Source organism: Grammomys surdaster, unplaced genomic scaffold, assembly GCF_004785775.1.
Source record: "Grammomys surdaster isolate TR1022 unplaced genomic scaffold, NIH_TR_1.0 1089, whole genome shotgun sequence".
In the NCBI taxonomy this organism is placed as follows: domain Eukaryota; kingdom Metazoa; phylum Chordata; class Mammalia; order Rodentia; family Muridae; genus Grammomys; species Grammomys surdaster.
This window is the reverse complement of record NW_021605508.1, coordinates 442,402-463,195: the sequence shown is the minus strand read 5'-3', so window position 1 is coordinate 463,195 and position 20,794 is coordinate 442,402. Positions and strand designations below refer to the sequence as shown.

Here is a 20,794-nt window from a genome sequence, read left to right as displayed (position 1 = left end):
TTAGAACCTTCCTGGTCACTTCAAGCCAGTATGATCAAAAATAGTGTCATTTATACCATAAAGGACAAATTTCATGGCTGAGGTGATAACCTATGTTTTACTGAAACACTCATGGCTTGATAAGATCTCTTAGGATTTGCATAGCTACTGAAATATGGTGAATATGGAGAATATCCAGAGTTTAAAACTCTCAAAGTTATAAGTCTCATGTGGACATTGAAGCCAGGAATCTCAATGTAACTTAAGAGCACATAGAGAACTAAACTGGTCTATTAAAAACACCTTGGGAGTCTTAAGACTTTGGCATACTAAAACAAGTAAACTTGGCTGCTATGACCAGTAGGAAGCAGAGAGAGAAAGAGCATTATAGTGATTCACATTGCTATGTGTATAGTGACCACTGGTGTGTTTTCTACCATTTCAAATACATGAGGAGATTCCTGTTTTAAACTTTAGTTTGTTTCCTCTCTGATCATATCCAGTAACAACTTACCATCCTAGATGATAACAACCACACCACATGAAATGACCAAAACCATCTATACCAACTTAAGGGAGTAGGACAATTTCTTCCTGCTTAATTATGGTGAAAAATTCCTGTTTGGGGCCCAAGGAAAAAATGGTTAGCCTTAGAAACACTAGCTATAGCATTTGTTGCCCAGTCTCTGTGTTGTCTGTTTAGTCTATGTGTTATTCAGCCCTTGTCTGATCGTTAGATCAATGTTTGCCCTTTCCACAGTAGCTTTGATACCCTGGAAGCCTTTGTGTTTAATTGCAACCAAAATCTGCTTGTTCTCATCTACAATACTGTGTTCTCCAGCATCAATGTATCTGCTACTTTGAGCTCTGAATATTTCTTTTAGCCTTACAATCTCTTTGGAAATGTCCAAATTCACCACGATTAAACATCAGATATTTTGATTCCTGGAACTTCTAGCTATAATTTGCCTTGTGATATTAGCATGATGCTCCTGAGAACCAACACAAATTGTCTTTCTTATCCATTCATCTATCGGGGCTCTTCATGTTTTCAGTGGTCTGATTGCTCTCTTACGTTAAGTATTTACATTTTCAAATGCCAAGATCTCTATCAATGACTGTCTGTTTTCAGAGTCTGATACGGCTCTATTTACAGCTGACCCCAATTTCTGTAAGAAGTTAGTAAAGGCTTCTGCAGGGTCTTAATTTCTATGTTATCAACACAATGTTTTCCTTCAATTGCTTAAGAATGTTGATGGATGTCTGGACCACCATGACCACTGGAACAAAGTAGGCTGCTGGTAGGGATGGATGAGAGGAGGAGCTGGTTCTCAGCAACGCTATTTCACACTCACTTGTGCTTATTCGGGACTTGTGTTTCTCAGGCTCCACTTCATCTTGCTTTAGGATGCATTCCAGCTAGGCAGGACAAGAGTGTGGGGTTATTGGGAGATCTGGAGAAAGAACAGGTTATATCTGTCTCATCAGCCCTATCAGTGAGGATGGGAAAGAGTTCAATTAATGACATGGGCCAGTGAACTGGGATGTGAGTCTGAAGTGGCACGATCAGAGCTGCCCAGTGCTTCCTTTCTCAATGTTTTAGTGGTAACTTATGATCATTTCTCAAAAGTGGTTTTGATTCTTTGAGCTATATAAACATGATGGATTGCAAGTCTCGCTTTGATTCCTGGCACTCCTTCATGGTAAAGAACTGTGGGCTGCCTGGAGAAGTTCCAGAGACCTTTATCACTGCTGTGCTTTTTGATTAACAGGTAACTACCTGCTGGGTTTGTGACTATTTAGAATTTAGATTTTACTTGCTACAAGTATGCAATGTTAAGAGGAATTGGTTCTTCCAGCTTAATTGGATGGAGATTCAGTTTTCAAGTGAGAGCACTCCTTTGTTTCAGGCAACTTCCACAGCGAAGATAAATAGCACTTTTAGTGGAATAGAATTGGATCCAGGTCATTTAAAGAGGCCACACTTCCCAGGGTTCTGAGTAAGTACCCTGACATTTATATGTGTGTTTTGTATGTGAGATTCATGATATCCAGTGACACAGAATTAGTCAAGTGTGGGGTTGGTGGAGATCACTCTGATCTTTTTCATTTTTATTCTCTAATTGGTAAGCTTACTCCTGCGGAATGTTTCTCTGGTCCTAATGTCAGCTAGCTTCAAGTTAATTTAGCAAACTGAGGACATAAGCAAAATTTTGGAACACACAAGGAGGGAAAAATGTCCATGTCTTTTGCCCTAATCCTGCCTTTTTTGAGCACATCTAGTAGTAGACGAAACTCCATCTCCTTAGATGAGGCCAGAGCAGCCATTCTTTGTATCTCATCCTTCATCACTGAGCCTTCCTTCAGTTTTGAACACCCCTCTGTATCTGTTCCCTTCCCTTTCCTTCTCTGTAAAGGAGTTGCTATGACTCATCATTGTCACCAATTAATCTATGCGTAGCTTCCCAATTGAATATAAACTATTCCTCATTTAAATTCTCTTGATTTTAAATAATTGATATGATTTTTCTTACCTTAAGGTTATCCTATTTAAAATACATTTCTTTTAGGAGAATGTCTTTGTAAAACTTTGTTGTGACAGAATTTAAAATGACATGTATGGGGTGGTGGTTGTGAGTCAGTAATAGAGAACACTTGCCTATGGTCCATGAGGTGTTGAGTATTATCCTTAGCACCTTTCTGAATCAGAAAGGAGTCTTATGTCTTTCAGGCAAAGTACTTAAGAAAATAAAAGTATTAACTCTTTTCAAGTTTCCTGGTTATTTCAAGTAGGTCTGATCAAAAGTGTGTGAGTTTATGGCAAGAAGAGTCGATTTGTAGGATTTTAATTCGCATGCTTTTATTTAGCTACATTGAACTTTATGGCTGAAGTGATAAATGTTTCATGTTTTTACTGAAATGCCCAAGGCTTAGTGAAGACTTCCAGATTTTCAGAGCTACAGAAACATGGTGAATATCAAACATATCCAGAATTTAAAACTCTCAAAATTGTAAGTCTGATGTGGTGATTGAGACCAGGAATCTCAATGTAATTTGGGGGTGTCTTAGAGAACTAACAGGTCTGTTATAAAACACTTCTGGAGTCTCATGTGGAACACAGGAGACTTTAGTGTATAAAAACAGGTGACCTTGGCTGCTCTAGTGATCAACAAGTGTAGAGATGGAGAATTATAGTGTCCCACATCTTATGTGTATAGAGTCCTTTGGTGTGTTGGCTACCATTGCAACTGTATGAGAAATCTCCAACTATAAAGGAAATTTGTATAGCATAATAGCATAAAGATGTGGAATAATTTGCTGGGAAAATTGAATAACATTTTCTATGACAGAGTACAACTTAGTATAAGAACTTCAGAGCCCTATTTTTGTGGAGGTACACAACTATAGGAGTGATGACCCTGTTTTTTTTTCTTTTGTTTTATTGAAAGGGTAGGGGGACTTCATAGCAAAAGGCTTTTGTAAAATTGGTATAAATATAAGCCAAGTGTGGATCCCCTTTTCCATGGTGAGAACTAAACTCCTGAAACATAAAACCTTGAGTAGGATGCTTGAACAAAATGTTTTATGGAAGGGAGTTTCAGAGTCTGTCTGGTGTGGCATGACTGTTAGCTTGAGCCATAAAGGTCTGTTCTAACAGCATGGTAGAAAAGAAAAGACATGAAGAACAAAGCTCCTCGGTGGTGGGACAAACATCAATAGATCATGGCTCTAGGTACAAGAGTCATAAGGCAGGATGGGAAATCCTTTTAGAGTAATTTTTAATGATGTTTTACATGCTCAGCAGTTAACTTGGGCACCCTTTATAGAGAAGATGATGTTAGGACACCAGAAGGCAATTGTGTTTCCATTTATTCTGAACTGAGTGTATCCAGTGAGGCAAGATTCAACCTTTTAGCAATTCACTCTTAGAGAGCTATTATTTTGAGAGGTTCCTATGGGTACTAACATTTAAATGGCTCTTTATATTACGATAAGACATGTACCATTGGAAGTTCTTTTTATAGGCTGTTCTCTTAAGTGAAAGAACTTCTAAAAAAAATGGGTTAGAAAGAATTTAGAGACATTTGTGCCCCTCTCTTTGACTATGAGACTATTGCAACAATGGTTCCAAAGAAATTAGAATTTCTCCAGGGATATCATGCTGGAAGAAGGAAACCAATCAGAAGGGTAACTATCCTTCAGCAGAGATTTTACACAATTTTGACAACTTGTCAGATCATTTTATAGGAGTGAGTGAAGCCATGGCAATGATGATGGTTGGGACAACACCTTGACCCAGGATGGCTTAACTATGAACATGTGTGGCCATCTTTATAATCCTAAACCCCATGTTAATACTCTGAATACAGGCACCCATGTGCCTTGTGTTCATGAAAAAGATGACAGATAGATGAGTGATAGATGGATAGATAGATAGATAGATAGATAGATGAGAGAGAAGAGAGAGAAAGAGAGAGAGAGAGAGAGAGAGAGAGAGAGAGAGAGAGAGAGAGAGAGAGACTGTCCCTCCTTGTTCTTTTCAATGCAATTTCACTGAATGAGCCTGCTTTCCATCCTTCCTTATGTCTTTAATTGAACTGTGAGAATGGATGGCTAAACCAGCTTGATAGGGCTGTCATTCTCTTACCCTAAAATCTCCAAGAAGGTCAGTCTCTTTCTCCCTGGTTAAATACTTCTGTTCTATGGTAGTGTGTGTTTCTACTTTTCTGTAATTTAAGTTAGTAAGAACAAAGGATGACAAAGAGGGTAGCATGTCTTGCTGATCTGACACAACGAGGGTGCTCTAGGTGAACTGACTATGTGCCTGACCTCATCCAATAAACCTCAAGTGCAGATCAGGCAGACAGACAAGAACCTGTACCTTTGATGTACCCATTGCTTTAGCCTCTTTCTCCATTCAGACTGTGTTAAGATTCCAGTGAAATCCTGTCATGTGCCATTTACCTTGTAGCTTCATGGAATAGAAGACATATAAACATATAGCACTGGAGAAGTGATTTGGTGAAACCATGTGGTTTTGATACAATGACCCCATAGAACTGGGCATCCACTCAATAGGTAAGCAGTCAGTATTCTGTCTCCTCCCATTGCATTTTTTTCCTTTTGGAATTTTCTGAGTTGCATTACTCAAGTCAGTTAGTGTGACAGGAATAACCCATCAGGACTGAGGGTAGTGACAAGATATAAAAGTTTAAGAAAGAGGAGCAGAACTCTAGGACGTGCACAGAAGACAGTCGCAGCTGAATTGCTAAATAGATAAGTTGTATTTTTGGTCCAAAGACATCAGTTCTAATAGGACCTTCCTGTGTCCTGCAGTGAGAAGGGGGCAGGAGGGCGAGACTGCACAGTAAGAAGCAGATGGAAAATAACAGTCCTGTAGTGAGAAGCAGGAGGCCCCAAACTTCTCACCCATCTTGAAGAGATGGTTGACACATCCCAGCTCATGACTTGTTTTTGTCTGCTTCCTGCTCATTTCCAGACACCAGCAAAGTAGGGTGCTCCAGTAAGCTGTTCCACAGTGTGTCAGGAAAGCCAACCAGATTACACAGTGATATGTTGGGGACACTAGACTTTGGTTTCATTTCTTATAAACACTGTGATTGCCACAAGGCATAAGTTAATGTAGGAAACATCAGAGAATAGCAATGTAGTCACTCCAGAATCTCACCATTTGTAGGTTGATTCACCTCATGTTGTAACATTGCCTCCTGGTGAATTACAGGAAAAGAGTGCCTATTGTATCTTTGACACAATGATTTAATTCTCACATGCCTGGTTCTCTTCCTTCACAAGCACCCAGATGGGCTCTTTGCCAAATACATAGTGGAACTGGGCATTGGTCTAGGTAGTTTCCTAGTGAACTGAATATTCATGTAGACTTTTCCATGGCAGAACAAGTCATCACTATAACTAAAATCTGAGCCCCTGGGCCATGGATTCCCATAAACAGATTTCAGTAAATACATTTCATATATCTTGAAAGGCATACTTATTACTGATTTTTAAAAATGATCTTTACTTATTTGTATGCCAGAGTAAGTACATGGAGGGGTGTGTGTGTGTGTGTGTGTGTGTGTGTGTGTGTGTGTCAGCTCTCTCCTTCCATCATGTAGGTTCTGAGAACTCAGAGCATCTAGCTTGGTAGCAAGTACCTTTACCCACCGAGCCATCTTGACAACTCAGAGTTATCATTTTACACTGACACATGAGATCAAGGTTTTGGTTTGCAGAAAGCAGAAGCACTTGCCCATGTCTGTCTACATGCTTGACCTGACTTGGGGACCTAACTAGCCTTTAGCAATCTTCCAGAATCATGCTTCACTTGACTGAAGACATTTGCATCTCTTGTTTCAGAATGTCATGAGATCTATCCTTACCAATTACAATCAATTTGAAGTGAGAAATAGAGCTTGTTTTCTGACAACAGGAGCTGTTCTGGCCTCCCAGAAAGGCTTGCTGTTCACAGAATAACTGCATCAGGCCACTCTGTGACTCTTATGGATACAGCTAAGTGACAGGCCACTTCATAGCCATGTCTTTACGTGGACAAGAACATTAGCAGTATTCAAACCACAACAGCTAGGAACAAACATCCCTCCACCTGTGATAATATTGGTGACTTCTGATCCCTACTAACTATGATCATGTAAGCCTTCTCTCATTCTATACAGCAGTTAGTAAGACACTGTATCAGTCAGCTTGAATTGCCATAACAAAACACATAGCTTCACAAATTAGGCAACAGACACATTTTGACAGTTCTGAGATGCCAGAGACCAACTTGGCTGCTGTTGTGTGTGTGATTTTCCTGGGGAGTTGTGCCACAAACGTACTCACCCTACATAAGGAACTGAGAGTTTACAGTAATAGTTTAACACGAGTACAATTTTTAACTAATCAGTTTATTTGGGTTGTAAGGACAAGAGTGTGGGCAAGGGGTTACTAACAGGGTAAGGAGGACCCAAAGGCAGCTGCATTACTAAAAAGTCAAGTCCGGCCTGGTGACTACTCACAGGAACTGCAGCACTGGAGCTCACTGAAGAACTGTAGACAACTTGACTGGTCTGAGAGTCTTTTCTCTCAGCCATAGTTTGCTGTTTCTATAATATTGAGAGGGTCTTGTGGATCTTGATCCTTTCCCTTTTCCTAGACAGATATGTGATTTTTGTTCAGGTCTGGAGCCTCCTGGAGATCCAGGAGGGATCATCTGTAGAAAATTACTACACATGCCCCACAGCTTGAATGTCCCACAGGGTCACATGCCTGACTTGTATGTAGCTGCCTTTTCTGTGGTCTCTTGGACTCTGGATTGAGTACATTTATCTTTAGTTTCATTGAAATATGATAATTTTAGAAAGTTATGGGAGAACATTCCGACACATGCTTAAGTAAACAATATTTAAGGGAGCGTTGTAATGAGACTCATGTATCACTGCACTCCAATGCTTCAGGTGTCCATTCTTCAAGTGAGAACATTCAGGAACTGGTTCTTGCAGAAAAAAGCAGGCTCTCAAGGCTGTTCAAGGAAGAAGAATTGGAGTTGAGATTCTCAAAACACAGGGAAACACACATGACTGGAAGGAAGATATGTGTGTATATGTGTATATGTGTGTGTGTGCATGTATATGCAAGAGAGCCTTGAGAGGAGGACACGTGTGACATTAAAGTAAAAGTGAAGGTGACAGAACATTGTTTGAAAATGCCCAAATGACATTTATTATACTGTACACTGGCTTAGAAAATGAAAATGAGAAACACAACAAGCTGTCATTTATACGCCCCGGGGTGTGTGTGTGTGTGTGTGTGTGTGTGTGTGTGTGTGTGTAATCCACTAGTGCTATTTTAATAAATGTTTCTGCTGTCAAAAACTCGTTTAACTTATTTAACTTTTTAATCTTCATTTGTACGTGTGTGTGTTGCTCTCATGTCAGTGCACCATGCATGTGCAGTGCCTGCAGAGGCCAGAAGAGGGCAACCTGGGACTAGAGTTGCAGACAGTTGCGAGCCATTTTGTGTGTGTTGAGGATGTACCTCAGATGATTTGGAAGAACAATGGGTGTTCCTAACTATGGAGGCTTCTCTCTATTACTCAAATTACCTTCTTAATATTTTTATTTATATCTATACATCTCTGCTCTCAACCTCAATGATGGATACTTCTTTTTGCATTAGGTAATGGTTGTTAGAGTCTATTAACTGGTCCACATGCTGAGAGCAAGTGACTGTGAGTCCCCAGCTACGGATGGATCATCTGCATCAACATCCCCAACCGAGGCTCAGGGAGCATATTGAAACAGTGTGTAGTAAGAATGTAAGAGGTTAGAGAGGAGACCCATGAAATACTGACTTTTGAATATGATGTGGCTGAAGCATACATCATTTCATAGCAACTGTGAGTGCTTGCACAAGACCTAGACAAGTTCAAATCAGTCAAAGTTCCAGTGGATGTGGGGATATGGGGGTACTTGAGGCACCTCCCCAGGCTGAGAAGCTATTGACAGCTGAAGTGTTCTGGGCAAGGGACAACATTTTCCTCCCTTTGGTGATATGGCATAGGTTATAATGCTCATGCACCAGTAGTTAATTCAGTAGGGAGAGAGGGAGCCCCCATGAGACTTGCCATCTCCTGTGCTTGGCTGTTGACAAGCCTGGTCTCCCACAACTAAAGTAAGACTGAGCTTGCCAACAACCTGGTTTCTTTGGAATGTTTCCTGAGCCTTAGAAGAAGCTATACAAACATTATGTTTACAACCCAGCACTCAGCCTTCATTTTGGTTGGCAATTGCATAGACCCTGAAGCCTACTTGGGCACCACTTTCTTCCCTAAGATAAAGTTAGTTTTCTTCAACATCTTCTCCATGAAAATTTTTTTTTGCTACAAAGGGGAAAGCACCTTGAAGAATCAGAGAAAGGAATGAATAAAATAGCCTGAGAGTTTGTTAGCAACAAGAGTAGGGGGCAAGAGTTTTCTTAAAGGAATATACTCACACATCCCCCTTCTCCATTTTCATATCTAACCCCATACACAGACAGGAAGAGGGTACTCACCTTTCACAGTTCCTGGAGATAGGGGATGAACTGCAATGGGATCTCTCTCCCTGAACTTTCAGCTTGACAGTAAATTTCTTCTTGTGGCTATAGGACTCAGGACAGCAAAGCTCAAAGCAGGGCCAGTAGAGGCATCTAGGGCCACAGAGGTTAACCTTCTTAAAGGACAGGATGGTATCATCAACACAACATTCCTCTGAGGGGTCGTAAAGTATGCCATCACACTTGGGATTGCACCACTGTGAGCCAGGGCCTGAGGAAGTTGGGGATTTTTGAGCTCCTGTAACTCCTTCAAATATAAACAGGAATACTGCAATAAGGACAGCACCTGAGAAATGACGGGGGGGGGGGGAGAGTCAGAATGTGCACAGCAGCTAGTGATGATCAGAGTCAAGGACACATAACCAGGGCCTTGGTGACCAGTGATGATTCTGAATGGCTTTTGAGACTTATTCTGGATGTGGTTCTGGTGTGGGCTGACACATAGGAAACCCAGAACACTGGGAAGAAGGGGAAGTTTCTGAAGTCTGCAAATAGAAAGAAAGATTTCACTTAGAGATTCTAGGTCTACGGTTATGGGGGAGACCCTGGAAATTGAACAGGAAAGACAGGATTAATTTGGGGTGCCTTAGAATTTTTCTGGACTATCCTTCCAGAAGATTCCAGACACCATGATCCTGATCAATATAGTAGATAGCAGAGAAAGAGAAGAGTGTGTTTCCAAATGAAGCTGTTATAGTAAGTCTGAAAACAATGAAGACCTTGACGTACACTGAGCATATAAGTAATAGAGGGAAGTCTTGATAGGTCCATAATGAGACGCTGAGTTAGCTATCCAGGAACAAGGCTGGTGCTTGGAGGTTCCTTATGTATAGGTGAGGGAGAGACAGGGCAATATTTCCCTATTGGAGAATTTGTCAACAACTTTCTTAATAAGATGTTGTCTCTCTCTCTCTCTCTCTCTCTCTCTCTCTCTCTCTCTCTCTCTCTCTCTCTCTCACACACACACACACACACACACACACACACACACACAGAGGTTGCAAGGCACACAAACACACTGAGTGAGGGGAGGAGCATGAGGATGTGAAAGGAGGTGGGTGGACATCGTGGAATCAGGTCTCTCCACCTTTATATGGGTTTTGTCAATGGAGCTCAGGCCAAGTGAAAGCTTGCTTGCAGTCACTTTTATGTGCTGAGCCATCTCAACTGCCCCATGTTTAATAAATACATAAAAAGAAAACCTTTCTATGTGCCCATTCATATGTGTGTGAGTATGCGTGAGAACAATGAAGGAGAGTCAAGTTCAGAGGACAATCTCTGGTGTTAGCCTTTACTTCCTGCTTTGTTTGAGATAGGGTCTCCTGTTGCCTGCTGTGTATTCCAGGCTGCTGGCTCTCAAGCTTCTTGAAGAGTCAGTCTTTTCATGGGAGTCCTGGGAGTAGACTACAGTCCTAGCTTTACATGGGTTATGAGTATTAACTCAGGCACTCATACTTGAACAACAAATATTTTACACACTAAACTATCACTTTAGCCCCAGAGCCACACTTAAAAGTTCCAGAGTAGAATTTTATTGAATCTGGAACTGAATTAGAGGCACTTTGGTAAACTAATTGATGTTCATGATTTACTGGACCCACTCTTACCAGGAGCTGCATGGCTTCTCCTGTGCTCTGGGGTGTCAGGATCCACCACCCCTTAATGATTCATAATGACTTACAGAAAGTTCAAGAGCACAGGGACACTAGTTGTTATAGCATTTGATTTTTTCCATAGCTGAACAACCTGCCTGAGGCTTGGTAGTTTTCACAATCAGACACTAAATTTTGGCTCAAGGTCATAGTGGCTGGAAAGTCACAGGCCACACAGCAGCTTTTAGACAGGACTGTGTTTCTTCAGATCCATGTGGATATTTTAGAAAGAGAAGTCATGAGAGGCAACTTGCTTTTTTCCTGTCATTGCTGCCACGCACTGACATCATTTTCTGTAAAATGACTCTGTCTTCATGCTCTAAAACAGCTTATAGGTACTACCCTGAGTCACTCTATCATTGATCAACTAAAATTTTATGACATAAACATTTAGGGAACACACTCAAAACCATGTAGTAGTCAAAAAACATCAAAGTGTTTTTTTAATCTGTGTGATATTTGGGTGACCTGAAATCATCTGCCTAAAGTAATCTAAGGGGCTAGAGAGATGCTCAGTGGAGTTGGAACTTATTTTTCAAGCAGGAAGACTTAAATGTGAATCCACAGAACCTATGGAAAAAAAAGCAGGCATGACCCTGCACATCTATAACCAGGGATTTCAAATAGAGACATAAGGATCTGAAAAGCTTGCTGGACAGCTAGAGTAATCAAAACAGTGAACATTGGGTTCACTGACAGATCTTGCCCAAGGCAATGCGATGGAAGGCAACAGAGAGACACTCACTTATCTTGCTCTCAATTCAGTGTGCAACTCACACAGGCACTTGAACCCACACAACTCATAAACATGCAAACACACACACACACAACCAGCAACAATAATAATCAACAGTTGTCAAAAATAACATAGATGAAGTCAGATCTTGTCAGATTTGTCCATGGGTGATATGGGTGATATTTTTATAGAATGAGAGATGGAGTAGAGAGAGAGAGGGAGGAAGAGGGAACAGGAGAGGAGGAGGAGAGAGAGGGGGGAAGGAGAAGGAGAAGAGAAGAGAAGAAGAGGAGAGGGGAGGGGAGGGGAGGGGAGGGGAGGAAAGGGAAGGGAAGGAAAGGGAAGGGAAGGGAAGGAAAGGAAAGGAAAAAGAAGAGGGGCCAGCATATGGTTTCCTGTAGGTGAAATTTTAGGGCACAAGCACAGCCAGACTCTATCAATGATACCTAAGACCCTCAAGCCCTTGCTATAGAGTAGGATCCTCACTTGTACATAGACATACAATGATGAAGGTGAGCAGTCAAACTTCATGCCTAGGACTGTGAACCTCATGACCCTCTGAATCTAGGAGGCTCAGGACTCCAGGCTACTGTGTTGACAGGCACATCTGGGATGTGTGGCTGGCGCACAGAGATGGGTGCCACCCAAGGGTAGGGATGACATCCTTGTTCCTGCTATGCTTCCCCACTCTATGTGCTGTTTTGATAATTAATAGACAGCTATCTGGAGAAGTTATGGAGGACTTTGGGACCCCTGGCATCACTTGCCACAGTGTTTCATCTCCTCACTCCTAACTTCACTTTGCCTTGGAAGTGATCCCTTCTGAGACTGAGCACAGGAGTACAAAAATGAGAAGCAGTAAGGGAGTGAGGTTGATATTGGGGGAACCACCAGGTGGCCATGACTAGGGCCACAAGGTCACAATTCTGAGCTTTTTTAGTTGGGTCTAGTGGCTCAGAGTAGATTTTGAGAGTGACCATATGGGTATCTGAGGTTGACAGAAAATCTTTGAAGAGGATCTTGGAAGAGGGAGAGCTCTGAACTAGTCATGACTTATCTAGATAGCTGTCTATTAATTATCAAATCAGCCTGGAGTGGGGGAACAGAGCAGAAACAAGGATGCCATCCCTACCCTTGGGTGGCACCCATCTCTGGGCCCCGGCCACACATCCCAGATGTGCCTGCCAGCACTATGGCCTGGAGTTCTGAGCCTCCCAGATTCAGAGGGTCATGAGGTTCAGTCCTAGGCATGAAGCTTGACTGTTCACCTTCATCATTGCAGAGCTGTTTAACAGTAGCCAGAGACACCAGCATGTATCATGAGATGGGAAACCAAGAATAAAGTAGGGAAGGGAGGATTTCATAAATTCAAAAGAGCTGGGCATGACAGCTTGTACCTTTAATGCCAGCACTCTGGGGCTGAAGTAAGAACATCTCTGTAAATTTGAAGCCAACATGGTCTAAATAGAAATTTCCAGGACATTCAGAGCTACGTGGTGAGACTCTGTTTCAAATAAATAAATGATAAGAAGAAAAAGAAAGAAAGAAAGAAAGAAAGAAAGAAAGAAAGAAAGAAAGAAAGGAAGGAAGGAAGAGAGGAAGGAAGGAAGGAAGAGAGGAAGGAAGAGAGGAAGGAAGAAAGCTAGACAGAGATAGCTAGCTAGCTAGAGAGACAGAATTCACGGATAAATGAGGGATGCTAAACACCCATATCTCCTTGGGGTGTACAGTACTTACGGGTGTTTCTGATCTTCATGTTTATGGATAGGCTGTGTGATCTTAAGTGGTGGAGTTGTGGAAGAACGATCATCTGGGACTGTGAGCTGTGGCTGACACAGACAGGATATTTATACCTTATACGCAATGGTACTCTTGGATGGGTGGAGTCCAAAGTGCTACAGAATAGAAAAGAAGACAAAAGAGTCAAGTCAAACAGATAATCATACCTTAGAACATTCCATTCTGTGACTGCTGACTACAAGGGGAGGTGCTGATCCTAAGGTCTAGTTCCCTAATTGGTTCTTGACTTGTCAATAAAGAAGGCCGGGGGCCAATTGCTGGAGGGAAGGTACCAAGGGATAAAAGGCACACTGGGAAATGGAGAGGGGCTTTTTTGGACAGGTTTTGGAATGAGAATAACAGCTGCAATCATGTAGAGACAAAAGAGAGCTGGGCGGGGCCAGAGCGAAGCAGTTCCTGGGCAAGTATTTGTGGCACTGATCCAGCTAAGCCTGCAAGGGAGCTGGGAGTGGGCTGGTCCTGCAGCAGCTACTGGAAAAAGATGGTTGCCTAAGTTTTAAAACTTCACAGCCGGGCAGTGGTGGCGCACACCTTTAATCCCAGCACTTGGGAGGCAGAGGCAGGCGGATTTCTGAGTTCGAGAGTTCGAGGCTAGCCTGGTCTACAGAGTGAGTTCCAGGACAGCCAGGGCTACACAGAGAAACCCTGTCTCGAAAAAACCAAAACAAACAAACAAAAACAAAAAACAAACAAAAAAACTTCACACAACAGGTGTCTATCCTCTGGATTTCAGTTTAGAAGGGATATCACATCTGGAGATACTCTCTTTTATTTGTGTACAGATTATCAGTGAACATCCAGTTTTTCTACCTTTTTCAGGTGTTTTACCCTGAAGCCTCAAGGTCTCACCCTGCCTGTAGTTTGGTTCTGAATTCAGAATTCTGTTGTTTTAAGAAGGTACTTTCTTAGCACATGTAAAGCCCTAATCCTGCTCCAAGTAGTGCATCAGGTTTTGAAAATTAAGCTCTAAGAAAGAAAAGTGAGTCAGAATCAGCAGTTTTTGAAACTTCTGTTCTAGACCATTATTTAAGTTATACTCTCTATCAAACAACTCTGAAGACTTTTAATTGAAAAACAAAAGTATTTTGCAGTTCTAGGAATTGAGTCTAGGGCCTTGGTCTTCTACCACTGAGCTGTATCCATCAAATGTCAACAATACAGTTACATAAACCAGCCCTAAAAGGTGATACTGCCAGTTGCCATGCTAATGTGTGTTGGAGAATTCTCATAAAGGTTCATCCTTAGAAGAAAAGAATGGATCCAAGGAAAGGGAGACTCAATCTTCTCCAAGGATGAATACTGATGGGTTAGTCAATCTAAATATTCATCCATAAACACGTATAAGCAACACTAAACTAACACAGCAGATTATATTTATAAACATATGTATGGATATGAACACACAGACACACATTATGATTAGAAAATAAAGGTCGTGTGGTGCTAGCCATGTAGCATCTACAGGGTACAGCATACTAGTGCTTCGTTGATGGGGCTCTACTGTGGGAAAGCCCATGAAGACTCCTGGGATCCTACTGTGGCAAGCTCCAAGGAAACTTTTTCCCACTTGGCAAGGGCCTGTGGTGAATTTGGTGGCTTCTATGCTTATTATCTAGACTGTGTGTGCTGTAAGCTCTCCTTGCTTTCGCTATGTTGTCTATACTTAGCAATATTTAGTTTTACTTTCTCAGTCACGGGCAAGGCAGGGAGCACACAGGCTAAAAGCCCTGTGGATGAGTCTATGTATTTTTTCAGTATGCTTTCGAGTGATAAGATCTTCCTTTCTTCTTTTTGCCTTTATTAACACTCAGATGTGAGCATTAATTATGAGTATTTGGGGACATGTAATCATTTCCCTAGAGAGACAGCTATAGTCACACTGTGTAGTTGTGGAGGGTGGTAGGTCCTGTTTGCATACCTGTTCTGAGGAAGCTATGTCTGATCAACAGAGGCTTCAACAGAGACTTAGAATATTGGGAAGTTATGTCTGATCAATAGAGACTTGAAAATGGTTCTTAGAAAGATGGTATCAGGAATTGATAGGTACATGTCAAGAATGGTTGCTTGGTACAGTGAACATGTCTGTTGGCAATTTTAAAAGTATTCTGGCCACGGAGTGCTATTTCATGACTGGACTTATACTCACAAATGGTTAAGCTGTCTCTCATCTTGTATAACCGTGTAACCCCATTTGTTACCAGCTGTGTCTGTGCTCATGACTATAGGACATGCCTGGCTGTGTATTTATTTTTGGCTTGCTGAAATTTTGCACTCTAGTGCAAAATAAGGTTAGGGGATAATTGACCCAGTAGGAGGGGGAAGGAGGAAGGGACGCTATTAGGGGCTTTTTGTAATGATGGAGCTTTTAAAAATGCTGATGTTACAATTTCTTTTAATAGAATATTCAAATGAGCAGGATTATGACTGTATAAAGATGGCTCGAGCCATTCAGCACCACTTGCCTGAAAGTCAACAGGTAGTCAATGTCTTTACTTTTGCTGATGCTCTTTCCATCTCACAGGACCTGAACCTTGTAGCTGGAGCTGGTCTCTGGCAGACTAGTGCCCAAGTAGGGACTTGAAGATGGTAGGTAAACATTGGGACTGAGGTGAATAGGATTTTGCATAAGAGTGCTTCAGATTCACCAGAAGGACCCCAGGTTTGAGAGAGAGAGAGGCATCTAATCAAGAATTTGAGAAGTACTATGCTCTATCCTTCAGAATGGGATAACATGAGTCAAAGGAAACTATGCATTATGCAGATGTCATAAAATACAAATCTAAAGGTCTTAACATTTCTATTAGTCAAGTTTTAGAGTTTTTATAATTTGTTCAGAAAATTTGTCCTTGGTTTCCTACTGAGGGAACTTTTGATTTAGATGTTTGGGAAAGAGTAGGTGTTGATATTGGGGCTTGGTACTCAGAACCTGGGAATATTAGTGCTTTTGCATTGTGGGGTCTGGTTCACACCTCTATGACTCCTGCTAAGGAGGAAGCCTCTTTGGTTCCTGAATTTTATAAAAGAATTGCAGAAAGAAATCCTTAATTCTTTGAGAGTGTCCATTCCTCCTTTCATGTCTCTCCCTAAACTCTGCCTTCTCAAAGGAGAAGCTATGAATGATGAGGAGGTACAGGGTGAATCTCTGGATCTTGGAGATGCCTTTGATTTAGAGGAAGAGGCAGTTTGATAGCATGATCCAGATTGGCCTCCTTTAAGGAGAGATAACAAACAGAGACACCAGAGTTTAAACTTAAACCTCTTCTGAGAGCAATAGAATTTTGGAGAGCCACTGCTGATTATGACCCCTTACAGAAGAAAAATTGCAGTCAACCTCTCAAGTGGTAGAGGAACAACTTAAGGCAGGTCACACTGAGCCTTCAAATAGTCCCAAGAATACACCTATTTTTGTAGTCAAGAAAAAATCTGGAAAATGGAGATTATTACAAGACCTAAGAAAAATTAACAGTACTATGTAGGACATGGGAACATTATAACCTTGGCTTCCTTCTCCTATAGCAATTCCCAAAGATGATAATATTATTGCTATTCATCTTTACGACTGCTTTTTACTATTCCTCTGTCACTCAAATGTAGACAGATATTTGCCTTTACCCTACATTCCCCTAATTTTTCTAGACCCCACGTCAGGTATCAATAAAAAGAAATTCTCCTTCAAAGGATAAAAATAGTCCTACATGTCAAAAACTTGTGGATCTGGCCCTGCTTCAAATTATACAAGATTTCAAGAACATATTCTTGCTACATTATTTGGGTGGATAGAAGACTGTGCCTTCTTACAAGAGGTGCTCCAACACCTCATAATAGCGCTTAATAAATTTGGACTTAAGGTGGCTCCAGAAAAATACAGATTCAACCCCCATATTCTTATTTATGAAGGAGAGAGTGTAAGTTTGTCACCTCTCAGCTTTTGCCGATCAGAACAAACTACAGACCTTAAGTGTTTTTCAGACTGTTAGAAGATATTAATTGGTCAGACCCTATTTGAAATTACTTCCCAACTTAGGCCTCTGTTTGATGTACTTAGTGGTGATTCTGAACCTATGTCATCAAGGACTCTCACCTCTGAAGCTCAAGAGACACAAAGGATAATAGATATGTAACCTGAAGCGGCCACCTCCTGTAGCCACACAGGAACCCCATTGGAGGGATAAAGACACTAACCTATCCACAAAACTTATGACTCAAAATTTGTCCTATTTATAAGGAATGCAAAAACTAAGATTGAGCAGAGACTGAGGGAATAACCAACCAATAACTGGCCCAACTTGAGACCCATCTCATGGTGAAGCACCAGTGCCTGACGCTATCAGTGATGTTCTGTTATGCTTGCAAAGAAGAGCCTAGTGTATCTGTGTGAGGCTCTACCCAGCATCTAACTCAGACAGATGCATACACCCATATCCAAACACTGGCCAGAGCTTTAGGAGTCTTATGGAAGAGTTGGGGGAAAAGATTAAGAGCCCTGGGGGAAGATAGAAACTCCACAGGAAAACCAAGAGAGTTAACTAACTTGGACCCTTGGGGGCTCTCAGAGACTGACCCACCAACCAAAAAACATACATGGGCTGGATCTAGGGTCACTGGACATGTACAGCAGATGCACAGCTCTGTCTTCACCTGAGTTCCCCAACAACTGGAGCAGGGGGTGTGCCTAAAGCTGTTGTCTGTTTGTGGATCCAGTTCCTCTAACTGGGCTGCCTTGTCTGGCTTCAATGGGAAGGGGATGAGCCTAGCCCTGAAGAGACATGATCTGCCATGTCCTCTACCCTTTTAGAGGAGATAAAGAGGAAAGATGGGGGCAGGGACTTTGTGAGGAGTGACTGAAAGGTGGAGGGATGGTGATGGAGATATAAAGTGAATGAATAAATAAATAAATAAATAAATAAATAAATAAATAAATAAATAGAGGTTGAGTTTTATGACCCCTGGAGATAAGTGTTATTATATAGAGCAAATGGGGGAAATTCCTCTATTTCTCAATTTCTTCAGAGCTTACCAACTTTGCTTCAATTTCCAGCACTACTCCTAATGTCCCCCACTCACTGCCCCATTCCATTACTTCCACATCTAGAGAAAAAACACAGATTTTAGCTAGATGACCCAAATGCTTCATTCATAGGTTTTCCCTACAATTTTGTCTCATAGTAAGTAATATATCTTTGAACAATTTTCTGACAGTTCATAGCTTACTCATTAGGGTCTTTAAAAATTATGCTAATTTAGTTTACATGTATGAGTGTTTTGCCTGCATGTCTGTGCAGCACAGACATGCCATGTGACTCTGGGTGTCAGAGGAGGCATTGAGTCACATGAGACTCCAGTCACAGACAATTGTGATTCTCCATGTGGGTGATGGGGATTGAACCCAGGTGCTCTGGAAGAACAGCTAGTTCTCTTACCTACTGATCCATCTTTCCAGCTCCACCACGAGTAGATTCTTCAAAGCCACACTTGAAGTGTGGGGTGTAGGCCATTCTCTACAGCAAGTACAAAGGCAACATTTGTACCACAAACTACTCTATAACATTGCTTTGTTCTCTCCATGATTAGGTATAAATAAAAGCCAGGCAGCCTCTTCAGAAAAAAAATCGTTATTTGTCCTGTTGGAAAACAAGAGCATTGTTATTGAAAGCAGTCAGAGTCTCCTGCAACTCTATGTTTCTTGGCACATTTGGGAACATGTTAATTATTTCCCTAAGCAATGTTAGTATTATTGCTTATTTTATTTTCATTATATAAACAAGCATGCTCACATGAGGTAGGTTGTTGCAATTCTATTGTCTGCTGGTAACAAAGAAAAACAGACAATAGCTTTAGTCCATGATAGTGCAAATATCTTGCTATTTTATTTTTCCAATGTTCTCAGGAATAACATCAAGTTACTAGAGACTCAATATGCCCGATGATGGAGAGAAATCCATCAGGTGGGCAAAGGCTCCTCCTTCAGTTTCTAGGTCAGATTGGAAACAAAGACATTTCATAGAGAGATCAGGAAACACGGAGTATTTCATCAGTAAGAGATTATGCTACCCCAGAGTCAGGTGTTAGAAAGCAGTAGCATTCAACTATAAGGAGATATGTTTTTGAAGGTCTGATTTCCTTCGTCATTTATAACTTTTCTTCTCTATCTCTTTTGGTTAACTTGGCTAAAGGCTTGCCAGTCTTGCTGATCTTTTCAAAGAACCAGGTCTCCGTTCTCCCTTTTTCTAAGTCTATTACATCCCTGACTTTCATTATCTCTTCCTATGGGTTTTGTTTTTTGTTTTTGTCTTTTCAAGACCTTCATGTACATCATTATTAAAATGTGATCTCTCCAGTTTTTTGATATAGGCATTTAGTACTATTAAATTTCCTTAGGACTTATTTACAGGGATTCTTCCTCATTGGAATATATTCTCTCTTAATGGAAATAGTTGGTCATGGAAGACAGGGGAGGCTTTATACATGCAGGGAAACAGCAGGAAGAATGTAATCCATAGGTCTGAGTTTGCTTCATCTCTTATGAGACTGTGAACATCCTCTGACCCTGGGAAGACACCATGTTGTCAACAATGGCTAATATAAGGCCATTGTTTCTCCCTTCAAAGGTATAGGTCTAGCAGGAATGAAAGACATATCACCAGGGGGTGAGAAACCAGAGTTGTTTCTGGAAGAGAACACAGGTGGCTATACTGAAACATTTTGTATATGCTTCTGGATCAAGATCTGTGATGGGTCCCATAGAGTGACACAAAGGTACTATTGGATACAAAATGATTTGTCACAGGGGAGGCAGCACTTGGGATGCTCAAAGAGGCCTTGGCTTTAGTCCAGAGGAAGCCAAGTAAGAAATGCATTGATGAGTTTCACTACATTGTTGCTAAGGATTGGGGACAGATGAGGACTGCTACCCATAGGCTAACACTTTAGAGACTGAACTTACTATTGCCTCTGGAAAGTGAGTATAGAGCATGCCTAGGTGCATAGTAACATAAGGCCAATGATAGGTGGCAAAGTATTGAAGAAAAATATTGAAAATTAAACTTTTCTTCAGGCAGAAAGATGAGCATTTCCACTTAAAATTGTCTTCTTTTTCTCCCTGGGAAAAAATGTATTAATATATGCCAGTTTGGAAATTTGTGACTAATCAGTAAGCAGGCTTCAACATGCACAGAGCCCTAGATGGTCTACATTGCCTGCCCAGCTTATGCATGCCTTTCCAAATTATTATACCTCTACATCTTTTTATGAGGCCCCAGTGAATAACCATAAGAGATCAGACTAACAGTACATAGAAAGACCATATCTTCTCTCCTTAGGGATCCTCAGTACACCCCACACACATAAAGTTTGTGTGGATCTTGTCTCTGGACTGGCTATTCTCCAAATCCAGAGCCATCATGTTTACAGTGGAGGAACTAGTCTGGGTGCCAGTGCAGCACCTGTGTTTGAGGCTATGAGAATGAACTTATTGTATTGAAATTTTAGTGAGGTAGCACTTCTTAAATGCCCGGCC

The 20,794-nt window shown here is 41.3% G+C and overlaps 1 pseudogene; it reads right to left on the bottom strand.

Annotated features, from left to right (window-relative positions):
- Window positions 1-1,188: 1,188 nt before the first annotated feature.
- LOC114634765 lies at window positions 1,189-13,234 on the bottom strand (annotated as a pseudogene).
- Window positions 13,235-20,794: the final 7,560 nt, after the last annotated feature.